The following is a 15,648-nucleotide window of genomic DNA, read 5'->3' as shown; positions in this document are numbered from 1 at the left end:
TAAAAAATAAGTCCCTGAAGTTTTCCCATCTTTACTGTTAAAGAATTTGCCAAATTGTCAGTCAGATTTTTGTAATTACATTTAACTATGATCTCTAGTTTATCTCTTTGAATTTCATTTTCCTTTAGACTAAATAGTCTTTTTGATGTTCCATTAGAAGACAGTATGGATAAAATTAATGAAAGTATTATGAAGAAGTTAGAAGAACAGCATGACTTAATCACTGTTGCCTGATTTTCACATTAGGAGATAACCAAAAAAGCTTGCATTAGTCAAAGCTTAAGAAAATAATATAATTCATTAATAGTAGCATAAATCAGTGTACAAATATAACTAGAAGTTATAAAGAAACTTTGTCAGCTATTTAGTCTTTGGTGATAAGAAATATACAAGGACTCATAAATTTAAGCTTAAATTATATATTAATTGTAAAACTAAATAGTTTCTGGAAAAAATGTTGCATAACTAAATTCAATTGTAATGTTAATGGATTCTTCTACATGTGCCTCTGACTGCACAGTAACTGTTGTTACTGAGCAGTCTTGGCAGTGCATGGGTTGTCTCTAGCCCTACTGCACAGTAGTGTCAGCATCATGGTTCGTGCTTGCCAATGCGATAGCGATGTAGCATTTCAGGTAGACCTGCCTAGTATGTATGATAATGCCCTGATGCCTATACCATCCCCAGCTCCAAGCCAGTCCAGTTAGAAACAAAAAGAGTGTTCCCAGTGCTGTAGCAAGGAAGTTTGATGCCCAGGGCAAACCCACAGCGGCAGCCCACCCTCACCCCACACACAGATCTGGGGGGCACATGCCCCTCCGTGCTTGCCCAGGAGTGCCTGCAGTGGCAGGAACTATCCTCCCCCTGTCCCAGTGCTCCCTTAAATGATACACTTACAGCTTCACGCCATGCCCCACCCCAGGTGGACAGTACCTGTTGGCTCCCCTTCACTTCAATACCCGAGGCTATCACCCTGCTCGTCCCCGCTTTGCTACGGCCCTGAGTGTTCCCCAAATGACTCAAATCATTAATTCTGCTATGGTTAGAACCTTATGGCTATCAATTCTTCTCAGATATGGTGGTTGTTCATTTATTTAAAACATTAACCAGGAAAGTGATTGTCTTACACTCATTATATTTTGCTTAGATTTTATAGCAAGAAATATGGTTATCCCATAAGCAATGTAGTAACATAAGATGATAATCTTCTACCTCATTTCTAATCAAACATGTAGCTGCTTCCTAGAGATAATAACTACATTTTTTGCACAATAAATTATGGAGATGTAGTAATTATTTTTCTGGGTTTTCTGTTTTGTTTTGTTGAGTTTTAAGGGAGAAGTTTTATCATTTTTTTGATTTAGTGGGAAAGGTTCTCCACAATTGAATATGTTAATTCTGTTCCTATTAACATAGTTATAGCAGTTCAATACCAGTAGCTTTTGTTTGAATAAATTCTGGGTGCTTAGAAAAATTATTTTGAAATCTTGGTTCAATTTTTAAGTCTTTTATGCATATCTTCCAAAAAATAGACAAATAATGAAAATAAACCTTTGTTGTTTTGTTTCAAAGGTTTAAAAAATATAATTATTCACCTGAAGTGGCACTGGAATTTCATGCATATACCTTAATTGTCAAAGCAGCCCCTACTACAATACTATTATTTTCAAGCAGCAATCAGCATCTGGACCTAAACCTTCACAGGTTCTAGGTATACATTTTAGGTAGTGTCCCATATTTTGATGTAACGTATATAAAATTATGGATTAACATAATCTGGCCCTAAGGGAGCAGATACAATGAAATTTTGCTGCTTCTATTGTTATCCATTTCTCTAATCTGAAAGCAAACTGACATACATTTTTCAAATGAAGCAATGTTGTTGCTCAGAAAAAACAGGGGGGGGGGAGGGGGAAGATGGAAAAGCTTTAGTGAAACCATTTTCCACCACAAAAAGGAGTGAAAAATTAAAATTAAATAATTTGAAAAATTTAAATAAAGAGGTGACAGGAGGTCAACCTACTTTGCTTATGTATCTTTTCAGTGGAAAAAAGGTGAAAAACATTCCTATAGTTACAACTTGCTGTGTTGAAATTTTTGGAATAAAAAGTTTCGGTGTTTTATTTTCATTATGAGATTTTTATAATGTTGTTTAATACCATTTAATATACAAAATAAAAAATAGAAAACTAATTAAATATTCCTGTTTTATAGATGCAAAATATTTTCATATCTCTAAAATACTTTTTAAACATTTTCTTTTATGGTGAATTTCCACATCGCAGGTTTGTTCCAATTCAGATATAAGTCAATTTTCAAACCTTAGAATTCCTTCATGTAACAGAATTTCTACTTTCCTCAAAGACTTGAACTAAAGCCGAACTTTTTATTCCACTTTGAGAAATCTGGTAAATTCAAGCCTGTATATCTAGATCATGAAAGATTTTTTGTTTGTTTGTTTTTGAGAGGTCCATAGCTATTTCTAGACAAAAATAATTTGGCAGGTCAAGTAGACTTTGGAACTGCTGTGAAATGTGTTTGTCACCTTTTCAGATTTTTTATTTATGTTTGCAAAATATTGTTGCTCCTTTGAACGTTTAAAAATTAAATCACTTGTATACATATTGTAGTGATAAGGGGCTTGGAAGAAAGGTTCCCATTGTTCTTGACACAAATAAATTAAATGTATTTCTGGGCACTGCACTTCAAAAAGGACATGGGTAGCATTGAGAGGGTCCAAAGGAGGGCCACTTGCATGGTCAAGGGGCAGCATGGCAGGTGTGGTAATAAATTTAATTGGGCTCCTAACTACTTGACTAAGAAAACAGACAGAAACCTGAAGTGCTGATACTGCTTATTTCAGTTGCATGTTCTGAGATAAGGAATCCTGCATGCCTTGTTTTGTCTTGATATATTACCCTGTGTTTCCCTTTTCTTTAGGTAAACTGTCTGTGTGTCTGCGTGTGTCAGACCAGAGATTTACTCCTATTTGTTTCTCCAAGGTCGTATTTTTTCCTGTTTCTCTGTCTTAAGTATAAATACGCTTGTAAACTTACAGAGTTCGAGAAATCCTTTGAAACAGACAAGTGGATGATTCCCCTTGCAGTATGGAATTCTCCCTGTGATCACAGTATATCCCTAAATAAAGAAAAGCTGGCTCTGTCAGTTCTAATTCAACCACAATGCAAAGTTTGATTTCTTCCACACAGGCCATATGATTATATATCTGAATATTGGATAGTACAACATGTCAGTAAGTAAATATAATGCTAGACAATTGGGTAGAATCCATAAACTCCGTTTAAACCATGCTTCATAGTATCATAGTGCTTAAGAGAGGCTAAAGGGCCTGAACCTGTTCAGTCTCCACAAGAGAAGGCTGAGAGGGGATCTGGTGGCCATTTACAAACTCACCAGAGGGGACCAACGGCAATTGGCTGTTTCCTCGGGCACCACCCAGTGTTACTAGGAATAATGGCCACAAATTGTTAGAGAGGAGGTTCAGGTTGGACATCAGGAGGCATTACTTTACAGTTAGGGCTGCCAGGCTCTGGAATGGACTCCCAAGGGAGGTGGTACTCTCTCCTACCTTAGGGGTCTTCAAGAGGAGGCTGGACAGATATTTGGCTGGGTTGATATGACCCTGGAACCTATTCCTGCCCATGGCAGCAGGTCGAACCTGATGATCTGTTTAGGTCCCTTCTGACCCTAAGCACTATGATACTATGAAGCATGGTTTAAACAGAGTTTATGGATTCTAACCCAATTGTCTAGCATTATGTTTGCTTACTGACATGTTGTACTATCCAATATTCAAATACATAAAAATTAAAAAATTATATGCTGACCTAAGTTTGCCTGTGGAGTTTTTAAGGTGATAAGCAACTACCATCCTCTCACAAACAGTTAATCAGTTTATGTTGCAGTGTGAAGTATTATGCCATGGAAAGTGATGAGAAACACAAGTAGCAGACAGAATGAAAAAACTCCTTGTCTTTAAATGGAACATCTAGTCAGTTAGTGAGGGAGTGTGAAAGAGTGAAATGTTCTCTGTGATAAGTTGGGCTTACCAATGGAGAGAACGGGTCATTCTCTGACAAGGAACAGGCTATTCTCTGGGCCCACCAGCAGAGCAGAAAAGATTATTGTTGGAGCGTTTCCAGATGAGACACATGCCTCTTGCATCATCTCAAAGCAGATGTATCCAGGTATCCAAAAAAAAAAATCCAGGTATCAAAAAAAAAAATCCCGCAGAAAAAAAGCAAGGCAAGGCAAAGTGCAGACAACCCAGAAGTGGGTACTCCAGAGAGAGACTCTGGTATCTGGCCAGAGCATCTCTGTGGTGCTTCTGCTGCTTCAGTACATGGGGCACTCTCCCTTAGTGTGCTGGGGTAAGCAGACGTGGGGCAAGGTTGCGGAATGACTGGGACCCAGGAGCTGTCCCAGGTAAGTTAGAAGGGCATGGGGGTGGAGGGGCTTATGGGTATGAGGAGTAGCAGGAGGAAGTGGGGGGGATGTGAGGTTTGTGGGGGGCCTACCACACACCTGCCCCACCACCTGCCCCCTCTCATACTGGTGGCAACAGCCAGTGGGGCCATGGCCTGGCTGACATAGGCTTTGGACATGTTGAATGGACCCAATCCAGCCTGTCCCACTAGTGCACAGCTTTGGACAGGACCAAGGAAGCCATGCACCAGTGGGCCAGGCTGGGTCCATTCAGCACAGAGCCCACGTCAGGCAGTGATGTGTTGCCACAGGCTGTGCTTGCAGCCAGGACATGGACCCATTGGCTGCTGTCACCAGTGCCGCAGGGTGCAGGTAAGGGGGCAGGCATGTGGCGGCCCCTGCTCAAGCTCCCCCACAAACCCCACATCTCCCCACACACCTGGTGCTGGCAGCAGCAGCCAGCCAGGCCATGCCCATTGCAGCACTGCTTCACCCGTAATCTGTGCATGGAGAATGGGCCTGACCCAGCCCAGCCCAGCCTACCCCACTAGCCCTCCTTTGGATAGGACCAGGATGGCTCCTGCTACCACCCACAGCTCCTGTCTAAAGGTGCATGCTAGTGGGTGGGCCAGGCCAAGCCAGGTCATTTCAGGCCAGGCCTATTTTCCATGAGGGTCAGGCAGTGATGCATGGTTGCAGAGCTGTACCTGCAAGCAGGCCATGGCCCTCCTAGCTGGCTGGCTGCTGCTGCCAGTGCTGGGGGCCATGAGCTGCTGGGGGTGGGGGGAAGGGGACAGGTGTGTGGTGGTTCCCCTTAAACCTCACATCTCCCCTACACCCTCCAACAGCCCATATCCCCTCAACCCTTCCTGCAAACCTCACATCCCCCACACCTACCCATATACCCCACGCCCATGCACATCCATCTACACATTCCACATCCCCCACACACCCCACATACCCCCACCCCACTCCTGCAAACCCCACATCCCCATCACACATCCAGTGTACCCAGCTGCCAAACAGGGCAGGAGATGTGGCTGCAGGGGCCACTATCCCCAAATCCTGGTTAATGAAGAGGTTATGGGGAGGTCTAATTTTTCTATGATAAGAAAGCCAAAAGCAAACAAAGCATATAGATATTTAGAATATATTTTATTATGATGATAGAGACACTGGTAGGCTTTCAAATTGGTTTACAATTGTAAATATATCAATAATACATTGCCCATCTAATCTCTCTCTCTCAGGGTTTTTTGTTTTAATTGTGGAAGAACATGGATTTGGGGGTAAATTAAAGAGTGAATTTGCGATATTTTTATCAGAGAATTTGCAGTTTTTAAATAGGGAACATCAGTATTCCTGCTAGTGAGGCAAGTGTCAGGACCCAGTCAGAGAATCAGGCTCAGGGCTAGAACCCAGAACCCAAATGGAGGGCAAATGGGGTGGCTGACCTCCTGGCCATTTGGGGCAGGAGGACATGCTTTGACAGTTCAAAGCAGGCCACTACACTGAGAACATGTTCTTTTGCAATGCACCAGCTGCCCAGGTGTGCGGGGGCACACATGGCAGCAGTGCTGCACAAAGACCAATGGTGAAGCCATGGCCCACTGGCAGCTGGTGCAATTGTCTCTGCTATAGTGCCCATGCCACAGCCCAGGTGGCTCTGCAGTACCTGTCCAGGTCTGGTAGGTGTTCAGACATGGGGCTACAGGTCCAAGATGGCAGATGCTATTGCAGGTGGCAGCAGGTCACAGCCAGGCAGCAGCCCCAACTGCCAGACTGCTGCAGTGGGTAGAGGGTACAGGGTCGACTGTAGGTCAAGGCTACTGCAGCAGTCCAGCTGGCACAGATGACTAGTGTCCCCATATGTCAACTGGATGGGCCTCAGAAGCTCCTGAGAGCAAGTAGCCCTGAGCTGCCCACCAGGGCAGGTTCTTATACTGCTGGGGCACAGCACACTTGTCCTCCTGAAGATTCAGGAGGAGCTGGGCAAGGTCAGTTTGTCCCAAATGGCACAACTTGCCCCACACCAAAGTGCAAGTTCAGGCATGTGTGCTGAGGCAAAAATCTCTGGCACAGATTTGTGCCACTCCTATTTCCACTGCTGCAAGCCCACATGCCTGCATGTATGAATGTGCCTTTGGAGCTTACTGGCTGAAAAGGACTGATCTGTGGTAGAGTGATAATAGAGATGACTCCTCTGAAAAAGATGTGGCCTGAAAATAGAGAGAACAGGAATGTCTCCATTGAGAGTCACAAAGCCTGGATAGACAGAAACTAGAGTTGGAAAGTCTGGCAGCTGAAAAGGGAAAAACATTTAGGAGTATCCGAAGAGAAAAAGTCCCAACAATAGAAGCCTAACAATAATCCTCAGATTGCATGAGGGATATACCATAGAAAGCTGAGACTGAGAAATGGAAAATGAAGCAAGGACATGGGACCCATGAGTGACAAGAGAGAGAGAAAGTTTGAGAGCCGAGAAGTAACTAGGAACAAAGATCTAAAAATGAAACATCATCCAAGAGCACTGCCAAACTTTTCAGCTAAGAAACCAGTTGTTGTTAAAACATCTTTGTATGTTTTGAAGGTACAGGATGTAATCTATTTTGTGCAAAGCATCTTTCTTTAATGTTATTTGTGTCCATTACATCTTGCAAAGTGCTCAGCACTGTCTCTTGCATGGAAAAAAACATTTCCTTTGAGACCTTTCCATATGATGATTTGCTGTGACATCTTTTCATGTAAGTGGGTTCACATCAGTTGCCTATACGGAAACTATTTTGAGCAGCATTTTGAATGAAGACAAAGTAATTGCTTTCTATATTGGGGATAAAGCCAGTTGAAGTTAATGGAAAGTTTCCCACTGACTGCCATGGTCTTTCAATATCATACCACTGGTGTCAGAGAGAGACTGCACAGAAGACAGGAAGAAGGTGAAACACTGAGACAGGAAGTTTGCACTAAACAACCTGAGCTAGAATGGAACAGTAATGAATTATTCTCCCCAGATCATTAGCTCTCAACTGTTTTGAATTTTAAACTGAAAACAGGCTGTTTTTACTTGTCAGCTTCTCTGTCCCAAATTTCTTTTCCTGTTGCCATTATTTATATCAACAATTCTGTTAAGAAGATTTCCAAGTACAGTCTGTAGGGAAGACCCGAGTACAAGTTCTATTTTTCTCATCTGATCTGAGTGTATTCCACTTGGCAACATTAATTTTATGCATTCATATTTTTATATGATGGGCAATATTTCAAAGTTGCTTCTATTTAACTTCTCATCGTATACAACTGAGCTCTTTTCATGTGAAGTGGGATTTATACCAAAACAAAAAAGGTATTAATAATTTTTTCTGTAACCTGTTTCTGTGCAATCTAATTGTATTTAGGTTGGGATTACTGATCAGGAAAATGCTTATGCTCATACTTAATACCATTGCTTGCAATGGGAATACTGAGGTGTCTAAAGTTGAGAGCATGTGATTGCAAAAAATTTGGGTATACTAAAAATCTGACTGAAACAGGCAGCTTTATACTCTTCTACCAGAAGCACCTTAGGCAAACTTTTCTGGAGAGTAGGGGGATAGTAGGCAGAGGAAGGAGCAGTACCAAGAGTGGGAAGAGGAAGTGGAAGAGAAAGGGAAAGGGAAGGGCCACTGAGTACTAGAGAGGAGAAGGTGGCAAGAGCAGAGGGGAAAGTAGGGGTGGAAGTCTGACCTGCTCTGAGGATCCATAAAAGTCCCTGGCTGCTGCAGTATGGTCTGCCTACCTCAATTGTTGCTACTAGAGCAGCAGTTTGGTATCCCTACACTCATGTACTACTGCAACAGCTGGTACTGTTGCTCAAATGTATATGCCCCAGTGGTTCTGCTATTCTGGAGCTTTTACTAAGTTGATGCCTGGGGTCAGTGCTTTGCATGTCAACCCCACATTACATTACTGTCCTTTATAAAATATATTAAATGTCATCAAACCAGAAGAATCCCTTACTGAGTTTCACTAAACCAAAAACTTCTCTTCATTCATATTTGTCTCTCATAAATAGCAGAGCCAAATATGTCAAGGCAATTTTCAAGTCATCCTGTGCTACCTTACAGTATCATCAATATGTATATACCTATTAGACTTTTAAGTTCTCCAGGTTTTTCCTTGGGGAAATTCACATCCTTTAATTTGGAATGACTGGAACTACCAGCATTTAGATTTGTGTGTCATGCTTATAAAATGCAGGTTAAATCATCACTTACAGAATATAATTACCACACATACATATATTTAAATCCATCATTTATTTTACTGGCAATTTGCATAAAAATACTTATTTATATAGAAATGTATATTAAAAGATTTTTCTTTGCCCTTCTCCTTTACTGAACATCATACCTACAATTACCGTATACTAATGGGAATTGTATACTGATGAAGTTGCCCTAAATTTAATGATTTGACTCTCAAGCATCACATTATTTTGTTTAACTGCACTTGATCACAAGGCATATTTCACTTTTCCCATGCCATAGATGGGCTTAGTCCTGCCAAGTACTGAGTATTTTCATATGCCATTAAAGACAAAGGTTCCCCAGGGGCATTAAGTATACTTTACAAAAGCGCATCCTACAGTTTCAAGAGTGTATACAAAATAGCGCTCTGAATTCTTTTATCTGAAAAACATTTGTTACTCTTGACCAAAACTATATATTTTGAGAGCTCAGGAGTGATATTTTGGGCTACTAATTCTACAGTTTAGAGCTAGATCCACAAAACAGCTTAGATATGGTGACACTGAGCATCACTAAAACCAGATTTTAGATACTTGGTTCCCAGAATATTGTTCATACCAATGTTGTTAAGTTCCCTATTGATGCATAGGGTCAGGTCAGTGCCTAAGACTAGGATTCGCAACAGTCTTAGGCACCCACTGAGGAGGAGAATGCCTACGATAAAGATGAGAGGATTGTATTTGATATCCTGCCTCTTTCCCATATACACATCACTAAGGGACACCAGGATTCAAAGTGACAAATCCATCATGGACTTAATTCATTTGGGCATAAACAACTAGCTCACTTGTTTCTTTTAAAACACAGATGTGTTTTAGGTACCAGTCAAGATGATAGAGCGTTGTAAGAGACCGTGGCTTTCATTCTCAGAGGGCAGAGGTCAAGCCCACTTCTTCCATTTATATTACCTCATTATAGGCAATAGGCAGGTCTAGGAGAGGTGTACCCCTATAATCCTGCTGAAACTGACACTGTGGAAAAATATTTCAAAGTTCATGGAAGCAGAGAGAGATGAGAGTAAGACTATTATAGCTCGGAGATTAGGACAGTCTCCATAGTTGAGGCTCCTTGCATTGCTTCTGCATTTTGTATTAAATGATCATTGGATAAAATACATAAATAGTGCTGGGCAAGTATGCCCTAGGCAGCAACTCACTACCTCTCATTTTTTTGAATGAATATATCCATGCTTGCTGTATTTTGTGCTGAACTCAATGCAGTAAGTATGTAAAGGTCCATTCAGAGCAAACCTCCCAGTTCAGGCCAGTAAGGGGACTTCAGTATAGGGATGCCCAGCCTGTGAATTCCAAATAGATGAAAGAGAGGTGCCAGAATATCCAGCTCAGCCAATATGATGGATCATCTGGGCATGTACTACATTAACTTTATGGAGTGAAAATTTTAGCATTTATGACCTTTCAGGTACATGAAGGTTAGGAAAGGGTTTCATAGATTACAGTCTGGGAATTTGGCACAGTCCACCAACTTGACACTAGGTGCTTGAAAGTTTTACAGGAGGTGGAATTCAGTGCATCAAACCTGCCCTGGACTTAGGCAGGCATAGACATTAATTGCATGCTATAGTAGAAACTAATTGATCCAATAAGGGGTAAAGGGAATTTACTACAAGGTGCTGTACTAAGGTATTAAAAAGAGAGTCCCTGCTCAAAGAATTTACACTTACTTAATGACAGGTGGCAACAGATAGATAAAATAAATAGCAAAGAGATATGGGAAAGGGAGAATGCTAAAAAGTAGCAGAAAGTATGCTTTTGCATAAACTAGTTGTGTACACAACGCAGTACTGTATACTTGTACATCAATGTACAAACCTGATGTATAAAGTTATTAAAAGTGGGGCTGGAGGCACTTCCTACTGTCATGGTTACTTGGCACTACCCATTTCTAATACCTATTTTTCTTTTGCTAAAATTGTTGCCGAACTTTAACCATTTAGGCTGAAATTTCCCTGATGTTCATAGCCTTGAACTAATTACACTTTTTGTTTTGTTTCAGTTTCTAATTTCAGCTGAAACCATTCAATCATTTCTAGGTTAGGGGAAAATATGTCATTTGTCAATATTAAAAAGTTTTGGTGACCTTTTAAAAAAAAATACTCAACAAGAAGAGCAACTTAATATTTGACAGGGTTGTGACCTTTGTGTCAGAAGATGCTTTTTGACTTGCTTGTGAAAATTTTCCTAGAGCTGACCAAACTTTTGAAAAACTTCAGTTTGCACATGTCCAGTAGAGATTTTTTATAACTGAGCTCCAAAATTCATAAAAGATTCACTCTACACTGGGCATGCTCCAGGCCAGGGCCTGGGGAAGGAGGGGAACTTTCCCTGTTCATGCAGTTGAGTTCAATCATGGGAAGTGAGAGCAGGGTGTCTGCACGTTCATTAATGTGCCAGAGTTACTGCACACTAAGTTTAGTACTTGTATAATCAAGTACTAAATCAATGCTAAGTACCTGGTGCTATTGCATATTAGTACCAGTACATACCTTTTTAGTGATACTACCATGCAGTAGCTTTATTGTATTAGCACTATTTTTGATGTGACACGCCACTGCACATTTAGCATCTTATGTAGATACACCCACTGACTGCCCTGTGAGGTTCAAGTAGCATGGATAAACAATCTGCCCTAGTTGGTTATAGCTAGATCTTTGATGAACTTACGAAGAGAGAGGAATGAAACTGGGGATGAGCAAACAACTGGAGAATACCAGTGCCTATGGAAAAACTAGAACAGTAGTCATCAATCGGTGGATCTCAATCCACTGGTAGCTCTCAAAGCCTCTTGTGGTAGATCTCAGGGCCTCTTGGAGTCAATCTGAGGCTGGGGAAGGGGGCTGAGTGCTTGCATGCATGCATGTACCCCAGCCCAGTAAGTCAGTCCATGGGGGAGGGAAGGGGTGGGAGCTAGATCAAGGCCCCTGTGGGAAGGGATAGTGCTGCAGAGGTAAGTTGAGTGGGGCCCTGGCCAGGTAGGACTTACCTGCTGGGGAGGTGTGCTCCCAAATAATTTTTTCTACCTGCTGGGTGGGGGAGTGGAGGGTGGTGGCAGAGCATGGGTTGCTTTTAAATGTCAAAGGTGATCTCCTACTTAAAGAGATTGGAGACCACTGAACTAGAACTAGGAGTTGGCTGGAACAGATTGATCTCAGAGACTGAATTTTGAGCATAAGGAGGGCCCCAGCTCCAACAGACCCCTCAGTGGAGAAAGACTCTTGCCTGATCCCAAGCAGTGCCACACACAGGTATGAGTCGCATTGCTGCCCTGTCATCTCTGCCTGCCTGGTGCATCATGCTGCCTTCCCATCTCTCCACCTGCCTCCTTCCCTCTGTCCCATTTACCGATCACATTTAGCATAGCCCTTAGAAGCCTATGGAAGGTCTTGAACCCATGGCTTTGAGGAGCCAGTGCCACTGCCCTGTGCTGCAAGGAGCATAGGGCTGGTTTCCCCCCATTTTGGGAAGACCCCAGGTGAGGCAGCATCAACCAGCATCACCCCCACTTGCCCGCCCAGCTGCATACAGCCAGAATATTTTAGTGCAGTCAGAGCCATCCCTAAGGGTGTGTGAGGCCAGGGCATGGGGGTGGTGACTGCCTGCAGAAGTCAGCAGCAGTGTCAGTGACAGGGGCCATCCTTGGAGGTTTTTAAGACCCAGCTTGACAAAGCCCTGGCTGGAATGATCTAGTTGGGGATAGTCCTGGTTTGATCAGGAGATTGGATGAGATGACATCCTGAGGTCCTTTCCAACACTTATTATCTATGATTCTATAATTCTGTGATTCTTAGATGTTGTTGGCAGGGTTTCACACCACCACCTGAGCCAGGCTGAGTGCTCCAAGCTCCTCAGGGCCCTGCTGCAGCCTCCTGAAGGTATTGCCAGGCAGTGCTTATCATGTAGTTCAGTCGTGTCTCTGCCTACTTGGCCTCGGTCCCTTTAATCTGGTGAGGCCTTCTAGCATAGACCTGGCTCCAAGACACTAGCTCAGCTCAGTCTGTTCTGACCACGAGGCCCTGGCCCCTGTCTGTTGCCCCTCACTGGTACTGGGCTCTTTAGACTTTGTGTAGCTGTGTCCCTCTGGCACTGGGCCCCCTGTCCCTTGTGTCTGCTGCACCCCCCCTGGTGCTATGTGGTTGTGCCCCTCAGGTGCCAGACTCCCTGGCCCTATGTGGCTGTGCCCCTCAGGCATGGAGCTCTCAGGACATGGTCCAGTTGCACCCCTCTGGGCACTAATAAGGGCTCCACCTCCCCTAATAGCCTCCTTCCATACCACTGTTTTTAAAACTACAACAAACATGCTAAGCCCCATGGCTAATAAAAAGGAGAAACACAATAATAGAGGCAGCATGCCTGAATACCCTGTGTCTCTTCCTCACACAGTCACTTTTTTCTTGTGCTCCAGCCTGCAGGGCTGGTTTCCAGTTTCCTGGGGTATTCAGGGGCCCACACTCTGCCACAGCCTGGGCTGGCTGTCTTCTGGATAGCTCAGCCCAGCGCTTACATAGCTCTGGCCCAAGCTCTAACACAATCATGTGACAGTCCCCACACAGTCAGCTGACCAGCCTACAGGGCTACCATTTAATCCCTGCTCTGCTGGCAGCCTGCACTCTGAAGACTCTGGCCTTAAAGGGGCTGCCTTGCTTTCTAGTAACAGGGCTAGGGTTCCTTGTTAAACCTGACCATTGAAGAAAATTGAAGAAATAGTCCTGGATTGGCAGGAACCTGCCACCATATACCTGGTTCCTGACCAACTCCATTGCACAGGTGATTTCTGGCTCAAACCCCACCAAAGTCAGGAACAGAGAGCATTAGCCACTGCCCAGAGGCCAGGGCTTAACCAGAGAGTGGTCAGGGGAGGCTTTCACATAAGGAGAGATGGGGACTTTCTGAGCAAGGAAACAGGGACAGAGAACACTGGGAAGGAAATCGGAGGGGGCTAAGGAGACAGACATGAGGGGGAATACACATAGGAATTTTTTTTTTACCTTTTCAGTCAAATATTGTGCTAAAAATTTTTTAGAAATAAGCAACCAGTTGATTTTAATAACTTACTAGGAATCAGTAGATCTAGTGGGGAGAGTAGTTTATCAGACATCTATCTGATGCAAATTTTCCTTCTTCTAAAACAGGGCTGTCCAACTGACATCCTGTGGGCCACATACAGCCTGTGAGGGATTAATATGACACCCCCTGGGCTCCCATTCAGCTGCCACTGCCCCATCACTCTGCCTGTAGCAGCAGCTGGAGTTCTTGGGGTGCCTGCTCCCTTCTCCAGATTCTGTTGCAAGCCCCACCAAAGGGGTAAGGGCAGGGAAGCATGGCTTGCATATCAAATGCTGGTGGCCTGGGGCACCCATATGGTATGGTCCAGTGGGAGAGCCTGCAGGCAGGAGCTGAAGGTGAGCTGGGGCACCTGCAAATGTGGCAGGTGCTCTAGGGGCCTGTGACCCTGTGACAGGTGTAACTTGCGGGAGACTTTCTGTTGGTGGCTCTGCCTTCCTGTCTTGGGCTAACTTCCTACTTACTTTCCTGCCATGCCTTGATCTTAATTGGTTGAGTGATGTAATTAGCGGGAGGCTGTCCACTTGATGTGCCCGGTGTCTGTGGCTCCTTTTCCTCCCTTACACCACAGCCCAAGCCTCACAGATGGTACTTGACATGGTTTGCCCTATGCCTTGGCCCTCTTCTTTACTCCTGGGGCTTCTCACCGCTCTCCTTCTCACTCCAGGGCTCCTCACTGCCCCCTCTCACTCTGGGGCTCTTCACTGCCCCCTCTTGCTCCAGGGCTGGGGCCAATGCGCCCCAAGCAACACTGCGCCTTCTCCGGTGCCAGGAACACCACACTACCGTGGAGCACCTATGAGGTCTCCTCCAACCCCTAATAGCCTCACCCGGTCCTCTGGTCAAAACCGTAAACACAAAAACACGAAGCCCCTAGGCTATAGCATAAAAATAAACCACCCGGTCAAAACAAATGTTGACTAGCTCCACAGTAAAGCATCACTCTCTACACATGTGGCACTTTTAGACCAAAGTAAACTAATTAACTTTGCTGTAGGATGGTACTGCCTGACACAAATACCATCGTATGGTGGAGTTATTTACTCTGCCACAGTGCACATGCAGATGGTGAGAAGGGCTGGTTGGGTCAGGAGGGTGCCACAGTGCAGGGGCTGCCTGTTGGCTAGACTTGCACTATAGTATCCTCATGTCCCAGCCACCAGCTCCACAGCATGTTGAGCCAGGTCAGAGCAGTTTGGGCTTGCAGGCTGACCCCTGGGCATTCTGCCAGCCAGAGATGCACCATCCTACCTCAACGTGCTGTGGTCCCAGATGCACGTGTAAACATTACACCTGGAAGCAATAAACTGTGGTGTGAATTGTGCCATAGTTTATTCAGCCACTCTAATTTAACATGTAGATACACCCACAGACATGCCTTTTGACAACTAACCATTTTTCCCCAGACCTGTTTACATTTCAGTGGTTACCTCAATAGAAATTGTTCTGGTAAGGAGTTATACAAATACTTAAAAAAGAAATCAAGCCCCACAAGTAATCTTAGACATTTTTGAAGAAATGTACTTGGATGTACCTCATCTGTATTTGTTTTCAAGGACTAGGCTAGGAAATGAGTTTACAGGCATAAATATTTAGAGCATATAAAATTTTAAATACTACTTTAAGAATATCTATGGAATGTAAATTCCCAATTCATAATTCACATTGGAAATCTAAGACCTATGCTCATCCAAGCAGAAAATAATAATAATAATAATGATGAAATATTATGTAGCATGTATTACCAATTCAAATAGCACAAATTTTGAAAAATGAATATTTGCAATAATCTTCTCACAGACAATCTTCACAGCAAAAATTAATCAAAGAAATAATTT

At 43.5% G+C, this 15,648-nt stretch overlaps 1 long non-coding RNA gene across 1 annotated transcript in view; it reads right to left on the bottom strand.

Annotated features, from left to right (window-relative positions):
- The window catches only part of LOC109322407, a 67,975-nt gene extending 53,099 nt beyond the window's left edge, over positions 1-14,876 (bottom strand). The window contains exon 1 of the long non-coding RNA XR_002104383.1: positions 14,741-14,876. This is a non-coding gene — a long non-coding RNA (uncharacterized LOC109322407). The remainder of the gene's footprint in view (positions 1-14,740) is intronic.
- Positions 14,877-15,648: the final 772 nt, after the last annotated feature.

Source organism: Crocodylus porosus, unplaced genomic scaffold, assembly GCF_001723895.1.
Source record: "Crocodylus porosus isolate Cpor-Errol unplaced genomic scaffold, CroPor_comp1, whole genome shotgun sequence".
Taxonomy (NCBI): domain Eukaryota; kingdom Metazoa; phylum Chordata; order Crocodylia; family Crocodylidae; genus Crocodylus; species Crocodylus porosus.
This window is presented reverse-complemented; position numbering and strand designations above follow the sequence as displayed.